The 20,423-nt window shown below is 41.3% G+C and overlaps 1 long non-coding RNA gene across 1 annotated transcript; it reads left to right on the plus strand.

Moving 5' to 3' along the window:
- The first annotated feature begins 7,760 nt into the window (after positions 1-7,760).
- On the plus strand, positions 7,761-8,821 carry LOC117048311. The gene is made up of 2 exons (XR_004426827.1): positions 7,761-7,805; positions 8,594-8,821. It is a non-coding gene; the product is annotated as an uncharacterized LOC117048311 (long non-coding RNA).
- The last annotated feature ends 11,602 nt before the right edge of the window (positions 8,822-20,423 follow it).

Below are 20,423 nucleotides of genomic sequence, written 5' to 3' on the forward strand. Positions count from 1 at the left end.
AAAAAGGTACTCTTTTCTTAACACCAAGGGTATGTTAGTATCATTCATCATCTCCTATGTAGCAGAAAAGCTATAGCTTAGTTACTACTAACAGTTAAGGTGATGCTCAGCTGTTTAAGGAGTCTTGAAAGAAATTAGCAACAGTGGGTTATGCTAGAGATGTTTTAAGCACCATAAAAAGACACATATGAGGTCTTGGAAGCTTGGAATATGTTGTTTGCTTTGGAGCTCACAATTATGCAAAATCCTTTTCTCACCATTAGTGTGACATTCACAATCTGCCAGCACAAACCTCTAGTAGATTAAGCGAAATGGGTTTCTAAATTGTATGTTATTGACTTTTCAATTATGCAGGCAATGGTGGGAAAGCTACCGGAGGAGATATAGATTATAGGATCTCTGTCCCAAGGAAGATCTGCAAACAAAGAGAAGCAGAGCAGCCTGGGATCAGTCTGATGAATATTGATGGTGTGTTGACGAGGTGCAAGGTGATGTATAGATAAATAAGCAATGTCCATGTGCCAAGGAACTGTCTGGTAGAGAGACAACAGTGGTATGAAAGAAGAAATCACCCTTGATGGCCATGGGAAGAGGGGGAAAAAATCTTTATGGTTATGGTATTTAGCCTCTGAATGAACACATTGAAATCACCATGTAGTACAATTACTGGAACTTAATTCGTTTCTTTGTTGTGTCATTCTTCACATGGGCAAGCCTATTTTCCTTTTGTAATTACATTTGCTCCAAAACAGACACCCGAGTATAAACTGACACTGGGATGACAAATGGACACAAATGGACCAAAGCAAACAAAGTATAGATTTGTTAACCCTTCATTCTCCCCTCTGTCCACTAGCAGTACCTTGGAAAGGGCCAGGTAGGAGGATAGTGCTTTCATTCTGGCTGGTTGTTTGATAAACCAACTCTATTATTGCACTCCAGAGAATGTCAAGCTGAATTCCAATTAAATCAGTGGGACATTGTAACCAATGGGTCACAATCAATTATTGCATATGTATACATTGAAAACAATACCCTGAGCGGTGAGATATTTCCCTTGGAGATAATGTTCTCACTGTGCCCCTTATCTTATACAAGAACAATTCTCATACAGACTTGCTACAAAAGTTTATTATGAGAATGAAAGCTTATATTGACTAATTATTCCAGTAATTAATGCAGAACAGCATATGAGCATAAGTAGGAATCATGGGCACCTTTAACTTAATACACTCATACCTTAAGATATGAAAGAATCTATTCTAAGAGAGGAAATAAATTGGGTGAGCATAGCATTACATATGATATCTCTATAAAATAGAGAATGCAATAGAATAATAATTATTACTTGTACCCCAGCTACTCTGGCTAGCTTCCAAGAGAATATTGAAAAGTCCCAGCTCCCTATAGAACTGTCTATGGTTGGACAGATGGATTAAGATCAGGATGCCAAAAGCAGGCTTGAGGTTTCTATGCCTGAAAACAGTAAGTTCTCCCCTTCTCAATCAGATCTTACCAACCCCAACATCCAGTGTCCTTGAGAGTGGTGGAGTTAAGGACTATGGGAAAGCATTGGAACCCAATATGCTGCTGAACGCATGGGGAAAAAAATGATCTTAAATAGGATTTTGAATTTCACAAGAGTGTATGTGAAAGGGAGGGGCTTCATGATGTGGAAGGGGAAAATAAAAGAGGGTCTTTGGAAATAAGAGTTTGTAACTTTCTTTCCAGATGTGTTCCAGGATTGTCATCTTGCCTGCATTGCTAATTTTCATGTGCTATGGAGTAAAGATACACTAAAATTTAATACTAGCAATTAGCTGGTATAAACAGTGCTTTAAAAAAATGTTTAGGGGTACTCTCACTTTCCTACTCATATTGAAATACTGCCCCTCAATGAGGTCAAACTTAGATTCACAAAATGTTTAGGGGTGTGCATACCCCTGCGTCCCTCCAGAAAAAAAGCACTGGGTATAAACATTTTTAAAAGAACTAGCGCATTGACAAAAATTATCCCACTGATACAAGACCATACCTACCAGTCCTACTCTGGATCATGTGGCATCTAGTATTTTCCTATCTTCAGACAAGCCAATGAACAAGTTGGCTGACAAACTAGAAAGAAGCACTTGCCATAGAAAAGGTGGGAGGGGGAGAGAGAAAATCCAAAGCATGTTCATGGGGAGAATGGTTTGCCCATGCTACCTGAGCTGCAGAATTAAAACGGAAAATATAATTAAGCGTTTAGACACAATAGGCATTGCATTTATGGGCAATTGCTAACCCAGCATACCTTCGGTTGTGTAATAAGGCCAGGTGGGTTTTATAGCCCACAGAGTACAGTAATCACTTTCAAATGAGCTGCCAGGAGAGTATTATTGCATGATGTGAAAAAGAAATTATGGATCAAAATAATAAAACAGTCAGATGTGAACACTAACTAGGGTCATATTATGGCCATGGATGAATATATACAATTCAAGTTAATCAGACGGCATTGATAGAGGATAAACGAAGAGGGCATGGGATTAGGACATGTGTATAAGCTTTATTTCTAATTCAGACTCAGATTCCTCAAGCTGATTTGACCGCTTTATACTCAGCGTTCAGTCAGTGGTGATGACCAACTGTCCCACAACACTCAAAGGTATTTTGTAGAGCATTAGAAAAAGTTAAAATCCCCAAGTAGGGATATTGAAGCAAGTATGCACAGCTAGCTACCTGGGTTCTACTTGCTTATTCCCTATCCCTCTGACTCTAGATATGCTGCTCCCGTCCTCCAAGAGGAGGGGAGCTTCCCACTGGGTCAAAGAGACAGTATAATATGCCTGAATTCTTTCAGGATGTGTAAGGCACACCTAGGATGTAGGGGGTATGATCCACAGTGGCAGGGGGATGGGTGCGATACCGCAGTTCCCACTGTGCTGTCAGTGGGCTGGTTCGCATGATATGTATGCTGTATAGCTACTTGGATCCTCGATGGTCCTTTTTACTGTCACATTGCCCTAAGCCAAGGTCTGACTATGGGTTGTATCCAATGCTCGGAGTAGACCCATTGGAGTCAATAAGCATAACTAATTTAGCATCATTAATTCCAATAGACCTTGTCTGAGTAGAACTTAGCTGGAAAGCTGTGATTCCTGCTAGATGACTCTTCCAGCTGTACAGTTCTATGACTCTAACCCTCAGTGTATTGTCTGAACCAGAGCCTTATGGCAAAGCAATGACCACAAGTTGTAGCCAAGGTGTCTTCTTTAATTTAAGCCACCTCTTCTCATCTCTGTAACCCCAATATCCAGTCTTTATCCAACACAGGCAGGCAGCTTCAAAATAACATTTTGGTTTTATCTTTATTTATTTTAAAACCCGCCAATTTCCCAAATTCATTTATCTCCTTTAATAATTCTAGTATACCTTCTAAAGGTTGTTCCATGGTTAAGACAATATCATCTGCAAAAGCTTTTGTTTTATAATGTTGTTTGACCACTTTGAGGGTAGCTATAGCATATAAGCTATTGATATGGTCAAGCACTATGTTTCAAGTACCAGCCAAAATGATCATGTAGTGTCGACAAGAGGCAATGCTCTGTGCTATGACAGTGAAAGTAAATCCACGCTTTCAGTGATGTAGTTGAAGGTTCAAAATCAGCACCGCAGACACATACCTACCTTTCCCCACTGAATCTGAACAAGACATGCCCCATGTTTCATTTTGCCTACTGCATAGCCTCATAGTTTCCTCCTGTAAGCCCCAACCGCCTTAATCTGTTCCATAATTTATAAGGCAGCTGACCTTAGCATCAGCCAAGCTATTGAGCAAACACTGGAGAGTATTAAACTCCATTTAGCCAGTGTTCTTGCAGAAGCCCTTGGAGTACATGAATACTGTTCAACACTCAAGTGGCTATCTGGGGACTGTTGCACTTGTCTTGCTAAAAACCATCCCATTGTCTTGAAAGGCTGACAGATTCATTCCTTACAGTTCCAAGAAAAGAGAAAGAGAGGGAGGGAGATTGACCAATTGCCTCCTTTTTCACATCTACGGTTAAAGAGATAATGCAGATGTACCTAGCCCCTGTTTAAGTACTCTGTTACTAAGGAAACAAACTTGTCAAGCATGAGCCATGTGGGAATAATGGTGATTTATTTAGAAAAGGGAAGGTTTGTCATTTTGAGCTCACTACTACAAAATTGCTTTTTGATTACCTTCAAGCTTATTGCATTGTCTTGTCACAATAAACTATGGAAACAAGTGGAAAGGTTAATAATTGTGGGATCTGTCCTTGTCAATTTCTTCTGAGGAAGGTCACCCAGAAGGCTCATGCCCCTGGTAGAACATGCTGGGAAAATACAAAAGGTCCAAAATAGGAAGCTAGAACATCATCACTATTATTGCTATTGTCTGTGAAATGGCATGACCCATCAACAAGCAGGGGGGCGGGGGGCTTACACCTGGATTTTCCAGATTCCTTCTATATGTCTTCTCCCCACCCCCTCCACACACAGTGGCATGAAATGGAATATTATTTAATGGAATTCTGGGCCAAAATGACAGGGCACTGTCCATCTCTCTCAATAAAGCATTTCTGTTGTTTGTAAAAATATACACATTTGAACATAATGCTAAGCCATGGTTTACATGGCTTAGCATTACATGGTTTACCTGCAGCAAGCCTTGGGCTTCCATGCTCCTTCCTTCACAAGGCATTGGAAGCATCTGCTTCTGCCTTACATTAGCCTCAGTTCAGTGTTACATATATCTAAACCCTAAACTGTAGTTAGTCTTGCCTATGTTTTCTTGAATCAAGTCAGCTTCATAACCCATGGTTTGCAGTTAGTTGGTTTCAAAAAACTATAGTTAAGTTTATCAAGGTGCAAACTTTACAACAAGCTGTGATTAATCTGAAACATAAGTGAACATGTAGCATCAGAGGAGGAGGGGAGAAATAGTGAAGCCTGCCACTTATGGTAGCTCATCCTTGTAATGTTAAATTATGGTTTATGGCTTTAAAGGTTAATAACATCAGCACCTGAGATTGGGCCTGGAAACAAATAGGTAAGTAATGTAACAGTTGTGGCTTCTCCCAAAGAACCTCATGAACTATAGTTAGTTAAGGATGCTGTGAGTTGTTAGGATACCGCTATTCCTCTCATAGAGCTACAGCTCCCAGAGTTCCCTGGGAAGAAGAGGGATTGATTGTTAAGCCATTTTGAGGGGAATAGCAGGTCTCTTAAAAACTCTCAGCACCCTTGACAAACTACAGTTCCCAGATTCCTTGGGGCGAGCCTGTGTCTGTTTAAAGTGATATGATACTGCTTTAAATGTAGGGCCAGCTCATCCCGTTTTGCTGCCTGAGGCAAAACGGGAAGTACTGCCCTGCCCTGCCACTGCCACCCTGCACTTTGCTGCCTGCCCCACTTCCTGTGCTACCAGCAGAGAAGTGACACTGTCATCAGTACTGATTTGACTTGAGATCTCTTACACTCCATGAGACCTTGTGAGATTTCAGTGAGATTTCACTTGAAGTCAGTGCTTGTGCCAGTGCCACTCCTCCGCCAATGGCAGAGGTGGCAGGGCACTCATGGGGGCATCGCCTCATAAGCTTTCAGTGCCCGAGGCAGCTGCTTCAGCTTGCCTCATGGGTGGGCCAGGTCTGTTTAAATTTATAGTGCAGATGCAGCCGTAGTTCTGCAAGTTTCACGAAAGTGCACTGACTTGCCAGTAAATACTTGGAGTGTAAAGATCTGTAGCAGGTAGACTTTTTGCTAGCTTGTTTTAACAAACATTCAATAAATAAACAACTTGGATATATTCACCTTCTACTGAGGGGGCCAGGGAAATCATTGAACAAATTTAAGATTGACATAATTAATTGTATTGTTGTATTTGTAAATCATTTTTATTTTAATCATTTTTGTGAGGCATTTCCCAAAATTATGGGATTTGTTTTATGTGACATACATTGGAGTGCATGAGAAACATTTTGCCTACTGTGCATCTTGAGCGTGCGCTGCTCTGTTCATTTGGTCTGTCAGCGTCTAAGGCATGTTTCTGGTTATTCTTCAAAATGGTCATGTGGAGTTAGATAGTCACATTATATTTTAAAAGGTTCCTGCGGTCCCAGCATGCTTAGCTCCACTGAAAACCTTTGCATTGGAAACTGCTGACTTTGGGAGAAAAAAGGCCTCCTAACTGTCTACCAGCCAATGGTAGTTAATTTACATCCTGCTCCTCAGAAGAAAATGCATTTTTTAAATGTTTGGATTGTTCTTGTACATTTTCCATGAGAATTCTTGCACATTGACCTAAAAAAAAATTACTTCACTTTTGTTTTTAGCTTGGTTGCTCACAAAATGGCTACCTCATACTTGGTAATGGTTAATTGGTCTTTGCCCTGCGGAAAGCAAAGACTTTTGGGTGTTGCATCACTGTCTCATAGCAAAGGTTATAAAAAGGGCTCCCTTCAGACTACAAACTGATAAGTCAAAAATAATTTGGTAGACAACCTCTTTTCATATTTGCGGGATTTACATTAGTGCCATGGTGTTATTATTGTTCTATATATCTATATACAGTATATATATATATATATATATATATATATATATATATATATATATATATATATATATAATCTGCCCAGCTGTTTTATGTAACAAGAAGACAAGTCTCTTAACCTAGATATTTGTCCACATTAAAGCATATTCTGTCATCGACTGTCAAATATCCTGTGAATATATTTTTAAAAGGCTTAAATGAATCTCAGGAGAAAAGGAAGCCCTAAAGCTACACTTGATAATCCAGAGGATTCTTCCAACCATCTGTTGCCTAGCCTTGAAGGACACTATCAGGCTAATGGCTTCTCCCTTCACACCCAACATCATATTTATGGCAACTGTGATGTGTTAACTATTTTTAAACCTAGAAGTTTTGCTTTTACCTTAAGCAGTCATTAAAAAAATTGCATTCAATTGGCTGTCTTGACTTTGTGTCTGTGTGCTTATCTCAGAGTTCCCTGTTCATATTTTATTTTGGAAGCAAGAAATCAGCCAAATATATGTGGCTAGAAGGGCTCATCCTGAGTACAATATGTCTGAAATCTTCAGAGCCAGAAGAATCTTTGGTAAGACAAGCATCTTACATTTATGTCTAAACCGTTATTTCCTGATGGTCTAAAGATCTTTAGCCATTTCTTCCTCAAATTTAATAATGATCACTCAATTTCTCTGCAGACATATGAAACTGTTTTACATAGATCATTGGTTACTCTCATTGTAATTCAGGGTTCACGGTGATAGCTTCTGTGGGTGCCAGTGTGCCCAGTAGAAGGGGCAGATTTCGGTCTTTCAAATTCCAGCAGCATCCTATTTAAGCCCCAAATTTGGCACCCCCCAACCTCCACTGTGCTCGATTCACGATGGCATAGTTGTGACGCCATGCAGCCCCCTTAGCATGGCACCAAGTGCAGCAGAAACAGTTGTGCTGCCCTAAATCCACCTCTGCCAGTAGTACCTCCTGCATTGTAAGAAAAACACTGGGGTCTAATTTGAATAGTAAAATATCTGGCATCTGGTGGGCGGGGCTTTTGTGTTGTGCTCTGGAATCAACCCCTCCCTTCGGGTGTTCAGTTAGAGAGGCCAACTGTCATTCTTGCCTCATGATGTTGTTTTTGTTTCTCTCAGACAGTATGATACTGTGTTACAATTTTCTTTATTATTAAAGCTTTTTTGACATGTTCGTGAGCCGCTTATTTTGCTGAAAGAAAAGAAACTCTGCTGAAGAATGGTGGAATATCCTAAACTGGGTGGGTGGGGGGATATTCCCAGTCTGACAGGGGGATTGATTTTTTAAAACCATCCCACCCTCCACAACATGCATTGACCATGATAGGTCTCAGTAAATGTTCCCTCAAAAATCCACAATGCATGAGACAAACTCTTATCTTTTCCTGTTCAATTCCTGTTTGCACTAGCTCAGCTACTCTTACCCTAAACACTTGCATATTGTTGGATGCAAGCATTGGACCCCCACCATCTCAGCTGTGGATGAGTGTGGAGGTGTAGCTACGTCTCCCCACCCTTGATGGGGTAGCTGATGGTGGGGGGGCATGTCTGGCCTATTTTGGAACCTTCTCTCTTTTGGGAGCTCTTTTGCTTGTGGCGGCCATTTTGTGTTGTGACACGCCCCACAACAGCCATTTTGTATTATGGCATGTGGTCCACCCACATACCTGCCATTTTGTGACTGGCAGCCAGTGCAGTTGTTTAAAATCCCAGATGTGCCCACTGTCACACACACAAAAAGGCTGGCAACTCTTGGAGTGGCTCAAAATCGCTGACTTCTGTGACCATCTAGGAACTTAAGCGCACACGTCTGTATCATGTGAGGTAAAAGCATTCAGAGAAGAAGCTCTGAATTAGGCTAGGCTCTGCTAATGAATGCACAGTATGTTTAGGAAGTGGCTGAAGTCCCTCTTTGCTGCTGTCAATCAGCATTAAGTGCCCTTTCATGATCTCTTGTTGAGTTCTGCAAGGTGGGGCAAGAAAAAATATATTTCCTCACTTGTATCTGTCTTTAATCTCTTCCCTGCAGGGACTGCTTGCTTGATGTTTAAGCAGAAAATGAATAATACAATGATAAGAAGATGCAGCATAAATTACTAATGGCAAATTAACAGCACATCCCCAGGACAACAGCAGTGGCAAGAACATGGACGACACCTGTTATGCTCCACGTTTAAGAGCACTTCGATGGAATTATTTATCAGCATAAGTAATTTCCATTAACTTTAACTGAATAAAAATGCAGAGAATACATTAATCACAGTATATTAAGTATTTCATTCAAATTAGCCCTAATTGCCAATCTTATTTGATGCACTAAATTTAGGTTGCTTAATACTTATTGTAATGAATATTTTAACCCAATTGTATTGCAGCATCCATAGCGGTATACTGTCATTACTGGAGCCACATATTTGGAACTAATGGGTTTATGCAGTAATAAAAGCAATGGCAGACAGTATGGCTTTGTTTGTGATGGGGTGGTAAGCACTTAAGAGTTCCAGGGGACTCTAGGTCATGTTGAGCTGCTGGTTTTTTAAATAGTACATAGTATAGCATTAAGTAGCATCTTGTGTGTGGTTATAACGGGCAGCTGATTATTTCAAATTAAAAGCACTGACCATCCTGTGCACATGTATTTGACTATGTCTGCTGCTTATATTGTTCATTTCCTACACTACCATAAATGAAATTATGCCAAGACATCTAGGACAAAGCAACTGCAGCACTGCAGTCGCCGTATCCTGGATGTCTTGGCATTTATTGATGCATAGAAAATTAACAATATAAGCAGCAGCCATAGTACTGCCAAGGTGCAGTAGACTGCCAAATGAATAGTACTAGTATTGCCAAGCACGGTGGCATTAGGAACTGATTTCTTATTTCCTGTACCAATGTGACTACTGCTCAGAGGAAAGAACTGCAGCAGACAGTTCAGGAGAGGATATAGCCAGTTCCCAGTATCTTCTGAACCTGACCCAGTTCCCAGTATCTTGTGAACCTGACAGTCAGGTGATACCAGGGAGCCACTCCTGTCTGCAATAAATTCAGCAGATCTACTGCTATCCTTTTAGTCTGTCTGAGCAACATTGGTCATGGACAACAGCCTATGCCTGTGTCACCCAACCACCCATGGCCGCTACACTTATTTGTTTTTGGCTCTAAGCTTTAACTGGCTTAATGGTAGCTCACTTATATATGGTGCACGAGTCTTTGCTGGGGAGAGAATTGGAACAGAATTCCTTATATGGTATCTTTTCCAAACTACAGTATCTGTTTCAAACAACAGTTTCCACACCTGCAATAGAGGGGAGGTAGATGAAAAGTGAGATTTTTTTAAGCTTACCATTTATTTATTTTATGAAAGTGAGGTATGGATATTTTCATATCTAAGAGTTTTCTGTGGTATGATTGCATATTTACATCTCACTTCACTTACTGTACTATTTTATTGACTCATTTTAGATCTAGAACCATTGAATTACAATACAACCTTATATAAATTTACATATATTTTATAAGCTTTGTTAATTTTAATTTATAAAAAAACTTTATTATGCAGATGAGGGGGGATTTGCTGGGAAGCTAATATTGGCTTTCTAGCACATTTAATTCTAAAACAAAACAGACATTCACATGCGGTTCTATTAATACTTGTCAGGAACAGAAATGTGCAAAGCAATTCTGAGCGGAAAACATTTTCTTTGCTGTTCTAGTAGAAATGCATCTTAGCAAACTTTATAACTGGCTACTGTAAATAAATCTCAATAGCTTTGGCAATTTCAGTGCCTTGTTGGTATGCACTGGGGGAGCCATCTGAGAGAAGGACCTTCTTTGCACCCTGTTGAGACTGGGAACATTGCAATCTGGAAGTCAGGCTGGAGTGCATGGGAGCAGCAATCTGCTCATTTTGAGAATGTTGTCATGAGAACACTGTTGCTGCTCCTCCACTTCTGAGTGCCTTAACAGAGTGCTGAGCATTTCAGCTGGCTTCCTCTCATTAAATGGTCTTAAACTGTAGCAGTTACATATGTAAGGTTCTATACTTAGGCAGGAAGAACCAGCTGCCCAAATAAGTTGGGGAGGGGGGGCACCTGGCTTGCCGAAAAGGCTCTAAGGGTCTTCATTGACCACAAGCTTACCATTGTGATGCAGCAGGAAAAAACCCCTAATGCTAGGCTGCATCAACAGAAGTATAGTGTCGTGATCAAGTGAAGTAATGGTCTCACTCTATTCTGCCTTGGTCAGACCACACCTGGAGTGCTGTGTCTAGTTCTGGGCACTACTATTTAAGAATGATATTGACAAGCTGGAATGTGTGCAGAGAAAGGCAACCAACATGATTTGGAAAACAAGTCTGATGAGGAACAGTTGAGGATGTTGGCTAAGTTTAGCCACGGAAAGAGGAGACGGAGAGGAAGTATGATAGCCACCTCCAAATATCTAAAGAGCTGCAACATGGCAGATGAAGCAAGCTTGTTTTCTCCTGCTCCGTGCACTGCTCTGGTTCACCAGAAGTGGCTTAGTCATGCTGGCCACATGACCTGGAAGCTGTCTGAGGACAAACGCCGGCTCCCTCGGTCAGTAAAGTGAGTTGAGCGCCACAACCCCAGAGTCATTCGCAACTGGACTTAATGGTCAGGCGTCCCTTTACTTTTACCTTTACAGGGTAGGACCCAAACTAAGGGAATTATGTTACAAGAAAGGATATTTATAATTGTTGTTGTTGTTGGATGGGTTTCCCCAGCCTCTGGGCGTCTTCCAGCAGAATATAAAAACATAATAAAACTAAACCTCAGGAAGAACTTTCTGACAATAAGAGCTGTTCAACAGTGGAACGGACTTCCTTGGAAGGTGGTGAACTCTCCTTCATTGGAGGTTTTAAAGCACAGGTTGGATGGCTATCTGTCTTGGATGCCTTAGTTGAGAATCCTGCATTGTAAGTTGGGCTCCCTTCCAGCTCTACAATTCTATGATTCTATGATTCTTTGAGATGCTTTTCTGCAGCACTCATCTCCATCTCATGTTTTTATTGGTATATTTGCATTCTAAACCATTTCCTCTATGGAAGGCTCTCTCCAGGGAGATTTTTCAGTGCTCGGTGAAGACAATTTATAGTTTAATTGTCTCATATTGTGCTTTGCTTTGAATTGTTTTGTTTTTGCATGTCATAGTTTATTTTATAGTTGCTTTGAGATGCTAATGCAAGCGACTAATAAGTTAGAATAAATAATAGTAACAACCTGCAATAGAATAGATAGAATAGAATAGAATAGAATAGAATAGAAAGATCTTTATTGTCATTGTCCCCTTGCGGAAACAACGAAATTCCTCGGTTGCTATATCAACACAATAAGGCACTCCACATAATTTAAAATACAAATGAACACTGTACAATACAGGGCAGTATAACAAATAAATAAGATGACTTCAGAGTCCAGAGTTTTCATTTAAGGCCAAATTACTCTAGGGAAAGAAACTGTTTCTTGAGATGGCTCATTAAATAGTTAAAATGAACAAATTTCTTGAACCATACTTATGTAAAGCAACACAGCAATTGCCCACAAAGAAGAAAATGCATAAGTACTTGGTTGTTAATGTATGAACAATGCAAATTTTCTGAATCCAAAGAAAAATTAGTCAATTGCTGCTTGCAAACTTTGTAGTCAGCCAGTTTAAAACTTTTATTAAGTCCACCAATGTGCTGGGTACTTCAAAGCAAACCACTTCAGTCCCAAAAGCAGTCAGCCAACCACAGAAAATAGATATGGTACATGGCATCATATCAACATTCTAGAACCTAACAAAGGTTTCACTGTGGAACCTCCTACCAGCTTTCCCTCACTCATGTTTTATTCAGTAACTTGGGAATGGAAAGAAGCAAGTCCGGAGGCTGGTCCACACCAGACCTAATTTAAGGGGCTGGATTATTTCTTCAGCTACGTAATGATGGTTTCCCTGATTTGTTATTAATTCCCTTAATTATTTCTGATAGGGACTGGGAAACAAGGTGTGTGGTGTGGGTGTTGCCTTTCAACTAAAGAAAACACTTTAAGGTCTCAGGCTTAATGATGAACAGATGAAAATATACAAAAGCCAGAAAGTTAAGACAGATGGGGGGGGGAGAGAAGGCACAGCAAACCACACAAAAGCACAATAGCTCTTGGATGCATTTAAATGCCATTCTTTTATTTCGTATACCTTTTATTTAATCCAGTATAACCTGGACATTACTTCTACTGCCTATTACTAGACAACCCTTTGTTTTAAAGGAATGCCCCCCTTTCCTAAACATTACGGCTCCATAGAAATAATGGATAGCCTTTATTATTGAACAAACCAACTCCTCAGCACTACATTCAAGCAGAGGCTGAAGCTCCAGGTTATACTTTGCAGTGGCCCTTATATCTGGGGATGTCGATCTGACAATCCTTCTTCATCTTTTGAAGTGGTTGCCTGTAAAGGGGCTATTGTATGTCCGTGGTTGAGCTTATAACTTGGATATATCCACAAAGCCATCTAATTCTGAGAACAGAGAGGATTGATGGTTACAGTAGAACGGTATAAAAGCTTTTGGAAATCCAAAGAGTCTGGCTTGTGCCCTCATAACAAGAAATGGCATTGCTGGGACAGTTTCTTCATATACTGACAGAAGCAGGATAATGACCACAATCCCAGTCCTGATAACTGACCCACTAAGGAATATATGGTTCTGTGTACACACAGCATCTTTACACCCTCCAGATTTTTATTTACATTTGAATACGTTACTTTGCCAAATCTTGTAGCTGTAATTGCAAACTATGAGGCAATTCTTGATTATATTTCTAATTTCACTCCCTGCCTTATCTCATTAATGCAAGCCTGAGGGAGAACATGCTCACTTCATCCTCCAGAGCCGTTAAATGTCCACTCTAGTTTTTGCTGTCATCAGGTGGTTCAAAGGAGCCAAATGTATACATCCCTCCTTTTCCAGGTCTCTAGCCCGTAGGGAATGGAAAGGGTAGTAACACAGCCGCTGGCCAGATGGGGTAGTCAGTTGCTTCAACAGATGGTCTCCCAATCTATTTTCTGACAAAGCTACTGTTGATCGCAACTCCTATGAATTCAGGTCCAGGAGGTCAAGAAACTAAGTTGCTATGGAAATTTCCCTTGCATAATTGCAAGTTGAAAACAGTTAGAATTCATGAGGCAATGCAACTCCATACTCGTCTCATTAAACAGGTGTTGCATGTTTCATACTAAGCAGATGCCGTGTTACAAACACTAAAAACCAGCCTCTGGGTCAAGAAAGCATCTTGATTCAAGACATGATTTCAGGGCATTTCTAGGCTTCCTTGTCCTCAGTGGAATCTGAACATTCCGTGAAAGTTAACCTCCCATCTAAAAGGCTGTCCTGACAAACATCCAAACTTCTCCCTCATTGCAAGGGAATGCATCCTTCATAGCTACATTCATTTTTGTATAACTACCTTGCATACTAACTACCCAGACAGATCTGCTTATTCTCTGAACATATAGGGGGAGGGCTGTAGTTCAGTGGTAGAGCATCTGAGCTGCATACAGAAGGACTCAAGTTCCATCCTCAGCATTTCAAAAGAACTGGAAATGTCTCCTGTCTGAAGTCCTGAGAGCTGCAGCCAGTCAGTATAAACAATATGCAGCTAGATCTGACTCAGTATGAGGCAGCATTTTATGATCCCGCCATCAGCACCTTTCTCCTGGTTGTTAACAAGAGGCATTCTTATCTTCTAGAAATCTGTGGGCATCTGACAATGCAGAAAATTTGAAGAACCTTTGAAGAACCTCGGTCTACAGCCCACCCTGAACCTTAGGCTCTCGAGTCACTGCGAATATCTGAGATCTTGCCCACTTTGAAACAGGTGAGTACTTCATTGCACTTAGGCTCCTATTGATGTCTGCTGGAACCCTAATGTCCCTTCCCCTCCTTGTATGCAATGGTAACACTCCTTGCCTCCATCTCTCCACAGAGCAAGTCATGTCAAGCTGTTGGTTTAGTCCCCAATGATTGCTAGGCAGAGTTGAGAAAGCCTCCAGTGTGATGCCTCCAAGAGCTGCTGCCAGTCAGTGTAGGCCAGGGATGGGAAACGTGTGGCCTTCAAGATATTGTTGGACTACAACTTGCACGACCCCTAACAACTGGCCTTGCAGGTGGAGGGTGATGAGAGCTGTAGTCCAACAACTGGAGGATCAGAGGTTTCCCCATCCCTGGTGGTAGACAATGGTGAACTAGATGGACCAGTGCTCTAATTCAGCTTCACAGGTGCTCAGGACTTATTCACACCTTTTGCCCCACTCTTTCCAGATCCACAGGTCCATACTTTAAAGCTCTGTGTCCGAGTGCACTCCACTTAATTTTGCTCTGTAGCTTTCCCCGCAAATCAAAGCAAACGGCACTTCGGTTTTTGTGTGGATTACCGTTTGCTCTGATTGAAAGTATGGCTTCCCTCAGTTTGTGATTTGGTGGACTTGCAGGTACCACATATTTTGATGCACATTTGTCTTACTTACATTTTGTACCTTTAAAATGCTAGGCATCCCCCCTGAAAAAACATAATGGGTGAAGTTAAGTATCCCTTACAGAGCAGGAGGTGAGAGAAACTCACTGAAAATGTTCTTTTGGACTGCAGGTTCAGGAAATAATAGCTCATACCTTAGGTGCACTGTAAAACCTCGATATCTTATTACAGTGCAGTCAAGAGCTGAGCACTGTGTACCTTTGGTGGGGGCATGTCTACTTTTCCCTGTTAAAAAGTTTTGCTGTCAGGGAAATGGGGAGACATTTCACAGTGATTTAAATTTATCTCTCCAGCCCTTTTAGCCTGTAAAAATTGTTATCTAAAGATTTGTGGTGATTTATTGAAAAATAAAAATCTACCTCAGTGAAGCTAGCTTTCTTAAATTCCTTACGTGTTATTTCATAGGCTGGATGGCATCTTTTCAATATCTTTATGGTAGCAGAGCACTAGGTCCAGCACACCGAATAAAAAGGGAACACAATATCTCAGAAATAAATCCAATTAAATTTATAAAGAGGAATGCAAGGCATTTTATTTACACCAATATTAACAGGAGACCAAACAAAGAGCTTTTCCCTCCCTCCTGTCGTACTATACTCTTAAAGCTGTCATCCAGAAGCATCTTCTGTACTAAATGTTATGTAGCCATCCATTTTATACAGCTCTTTCCCTTGCTAAGCCTCACTAAGTGTAGGAAGCTAATGTCGAATGTAGGACTACGTTGCTCTACAAATCAGCATGATAGACCATCATTCATTTGTATCAAGAGTGAACTTTAAAACAACAAACCATGACATTTTGGGCATAAATCTACCAGCAGATAAACCTGTCCACTACTTCCCTTTGTGGATCAGGTGGTTTTGGGATTGGCTTTAGTCTGTCCTGGGCCCCTAAAAGTCCGTATGAAAGAGAGTGAACTGTGTGATCTCCGCCCCCCGCTATCAGTATGATGCTCACTTCTCCAGGGATGATGCTCAATGCAATGTATACATTATCAACTAAATATCCTTTAAGAGAAACAGCTATAACCCAGGAGGTCACCTTGGTGGTGTGACTTGTCTGGAGAAGTTATTACTGATCTGTAAGCTCCGAAACCTAATCCAAGGTGGATCTACACATAGGAAAAAATGCTATAAATAAATCAGAAATTAGATTGTTATAACAAAAGGGACCTTATGGAAAACTGCATATAAAAACTTTCTGCTTTCTGGTGCCATCTGGTGTTGTATGTTTCTAGCGCAGTCAAATCGTTGTTTCTTTATTAATGTAGCTGAGTCCCAGGAATGAAGTTTAATTCTACCATTAACTCCCCCTGTAGTGAATTTCTATGTAAACAGCATACAACAACACAGTCCCCCAGGTTCTGAGGTCAGGTTCACAAATTTCTTTCTTTCTCCAATAACTTGATTATTCAGTGCTTGACAACTCTCAGCCAAATGTGAGAAAAATATCAGTGAAAAGGTATTGTGCATATGTTCTGTCTCTGATTACTTACTTCTTTATTTCAATATTTTTACCCTGCTCTTCATTCCCAAAAAAGTTTGCAGATCAATTTGCAGGAATCAGGAAAAAGGTAGTCCCCACCCTCAACCTTATAATCTGAAAGACATGACAACAAAGGAAAAGGAATTGAGGAGGAGGAGGAGGAAGGAGGAAAAAAGCAAACTCACCTCCTAGCTCTTAGTTAAGACTTCTTGTAACAACCAGGTGAAGGAGAGGAGGAGCTAAAAGTTGCTGGCCTCTGAGCTGAGCAGGTGAAGTGACCCAGTAGTCCTTCTGCACCCTGCCTACTATGGGCTGATGGAATGACTGCTGCTATTACTCTTTGGTAGCTCACGCATCATGCATGTGTTTGCTGGATACAACAGTTTTAAATAGATGTATGAACTGGCCGTAAACTAGGCTGGTGAAAGGGAAGCCAATGCAAAAGAAGCAGCAAGAGCTTGCTAGCAACCAATATTGTCGAAAACTATCTTGGAATAAGATTGTAATTCATTTTTAGAAGCTGAAGTTAAAAGTTGCTCTCACAGTTAAAATAAGGCATGATGTCTGTCTTGTGCAAGTGTGTCAGTCATATTTCCTCATATCAAAGGTTAGCCTCTCCACTGCCATGGGGGCAGGGATAATCTTAAGTAGGAGATATTGAACTAGTATACTAAATTAGGGGATATTGAATAGGAAGCCTTTTTGTTGTTGTTGGTGCCTCATCATAGCAGAGAAGCATACACATAGAAAATGCAGCAATGGAGCATGATGGAACAATGGAAATAATACTGCTATATGTTATTGGGTGTGTGTGTGTGTCATTCTGGATGATTTCCTGGCCTGTGATTCTGTATCTAGTGAAGTTACAGAATCTAGTAGAAGAATCTGTTAAACCAGTCAAAGCAGTCTGTTTGTAAGGTATTGGTCTTAATGTGGTGTGCATTGCCCTCTCACCTGGCATGACATATCAGCCTAGGATGGAGAACAATAGGCAGGTAGGAGGTGGTCTGTGTGTTTGTGTAAGAGAGAGAGTTTTGGTTGCTACCGGAAGCTGGAAATACAAAGGCTTATCTTGCTCTGTGCTATGGCTTGGATAGGCAAGATATATTGGAGTGTTAATGCTGCAAGCCCTTCTATCCTGTGTTCAGGCTTTATCTGTAAAAGGTTGTGTGTGTGTGTGTGTATCCTAAAGATACACAGTCTCCACTGATTTTCATTCTAAGGAAACCAAATTCTAGATAGATGCAGGCACCCCTGTAGTCTCAGTCTCTCACTGCTTCGAAATTGGGCTGCATATAATAAAATGCTTGTGGAAGCTGTCGCAACTGCATTTCCCATTCAGTGCTGTAATGCTCTTGCATGTAGATGACTCTCACAAGCCAATGCCTTCATGCATTTTGGAGCTGATTGGTAACATATGAAGCACCGTTGGACATACATTGACTTGCTTCAGGGCCCACCCATGGCTGAGCAGTGGGAGTTGAACTTTCTTTGATCAAACACAATTCTCTGTCAATTGCCCCACCTCACTCATGCACCCTATTATGATGTGCTAGCACACAGCTATGGCTCCTTTTAGAATCTAGTTTATTCACACCAGACAGGGTTTTTTTGGATGAGAGAGGGAGAGGGAGAGAAAGTGGCTCCATCTGTACTATGTCTGAAAAGTGCCAGCCAGCATCATTTCACCTACCAGCTGGAGTTGCCATTGGAGACCGGAAGACCCTTATAGCTGAAGCACTTTATAGGAAGGTTGGGACCTCTAATGTAAGACTGCAGTGTCAGCACTGGCAATGAATTCAGACCCCAATGTAGGCCTGGCAACCATGACATTCTGGGACAGAGGTGAAAGCCCTCAATGACTGAGCCAAGCTGACAATTAATTAAACCCTCATTAACAGCAAAGTGGCTCTTCACCCCCTCTCCCCTCCCGTTTAGGAATGTGATTTTTCTGTGTGAGGACGTAGTCTGCATATTTTATAGCTTGTGTACTTTAGACCTTCTTCTGATCTTTTGGAATGGCTGTGCGTGGCATATGTTCCCTGCAGATGGGAGCTGGGAAAAGAAAGGAAAATGCATATTCATTATTTTCAGTGTATGAAGGACATATTTCCTATAAAGGTGTTATTTATAAACCATTATTAGGAGCCTGTAGATTGTTGGAAGGATTTCAACAACTATGGAGAATCACGGGTGCTAAAAGGCCAACAGCCTGCTATAGAACAGCCTTCCTGAACTTGTGCCCTCTAGATGTTGAGCAGCACTGTTCCCACAAGCCCTGACCATTGACCATGCAGTCTGGGTCTGGAGTGCACCTTGATGGGGAAGGCTGCTTTATAATAACCTATCACGTCTTCCATCATTGGCAAAGCCATTTCCCACACAAGCGGTTTATCACTGTAGCGTCTCTTGAGCCTATTTGTGCTCAACTGTAGGTGACACATGACTTTGTCTTAAGAGCGTATATAACTGGAAATGCAGGAAGTTGCCTTCAAATCAAGTCATACCATTAGTCCATCTAGCTTCATACGGACTGGAAATGGCTCTCCAGGTTCGGTGAGCAGCCTTTTCCCCCAGTCTGTCTGAAGATACCAAGGAATGAACCCACCATGTTTGGCATGCAGAGCATGTGCTCTGCCACTGAGCCATGTCTTTCCAAAAAAACAGCCTAGGGCTGCTGAACCATTGCACCTGTCGTTTGTGTACAAGTATAACAGCATTCTTGCATTAGGAAAACACAGTCTCCTGTTCTTTTCCTTATCGTGCCACACTTCTCCTGTTTTCATATTTCCAAAATATGGCATGGTGGGATATAATGCCTCTTGGGGAAGTGTGTTGAGCACCATGATCATAGAATCATAGAGCTGGACTGTTCCTTACCTGAACTTCTCCTCCATTACTGGTCAGGAATGGTGGCCACTTATTGCTGTCTGCCCCAGCACAGCAGCAGCCCCTGCACTCACTTGCAGAAACTCTTGTTAGAAAGTGTTGGCATCTCAAGTGAGTGAGCAGCAGCACCACTGATACTGATTTTCTATTAGTCCACCACGTCTACTGCATATTGATTTTCTTATCCCCTCTCCCATGCTTCCCCCCCAGCCCCCCTTTCTCTGATTGATGGATCATTGATATTACCTGCTAAGAGGAGTTACAATTAAGCAGATGTTAGATAACTTCCCCCTGTATTTAATAACACTCTTAATTCAATTGTATTCTTTACATTTCCTTTTCTGGCTGTAGCCTTTACCAACTTTCATCCTGTACATTCAACAAAAGAGGTGCTGATTACTGAAGGGAAAACGTTTTGCTAGAATCCAATCACAGCCAAAGATCTACTGTAAGTTTTCTTACAGAAAGAGAAGTTTATTTTGCTGCTCACTTAGACACTACAAAGGAAAGCCATGTACAATGGATGGTTAACATTCACGAATCCATTCAAAGCCAGTGGCTTGGATCCAGAGATTCCACAAGTGGCACTCTGCTCATGGGATTTCGCCACTGTTGGAAGTGGAGAGGGGAGGGATTTTAACCAATTTGTCCTACACAGTTCCATGTGCCCCTTGAAAATCTGGAGGGTTGTGTGGGAAGCCTGGGTTAAAAGCTGTGGCCCTCCCAATGTAGTGCAGATGTTGCTGGACTAAAACTCCCATCATCCTTGGTCACTATCCATTCTGACTGGCATTTACTGGGCACAAGAATGTCTGGATGGCCAAATGTTTGCTATTCCTGGCTTGGATGACTGATTCTCTCAAGGCATCTGTTTCTTTCCCCTGAGTCCTGTACTTTCTTATGTGGCACTTCCTATACTGTGTCAGGGGCCAGGGCTCTGGGTGT

Source organism: Lacerta agilis, chromosome 6 (assembly GCF_009819535.1).
Source record: "Lacerta agilis isolate rLacAgi1 chromosome 6, rLacAgi1.pri, whole genome shotgun sequence".
Classification (NCBI taxonomy): Eukaryota; Metazoa; Chordata; class Lepidosauria; order Squamata; family Lacertidae; genus Lacerta; species Lacerta agilis.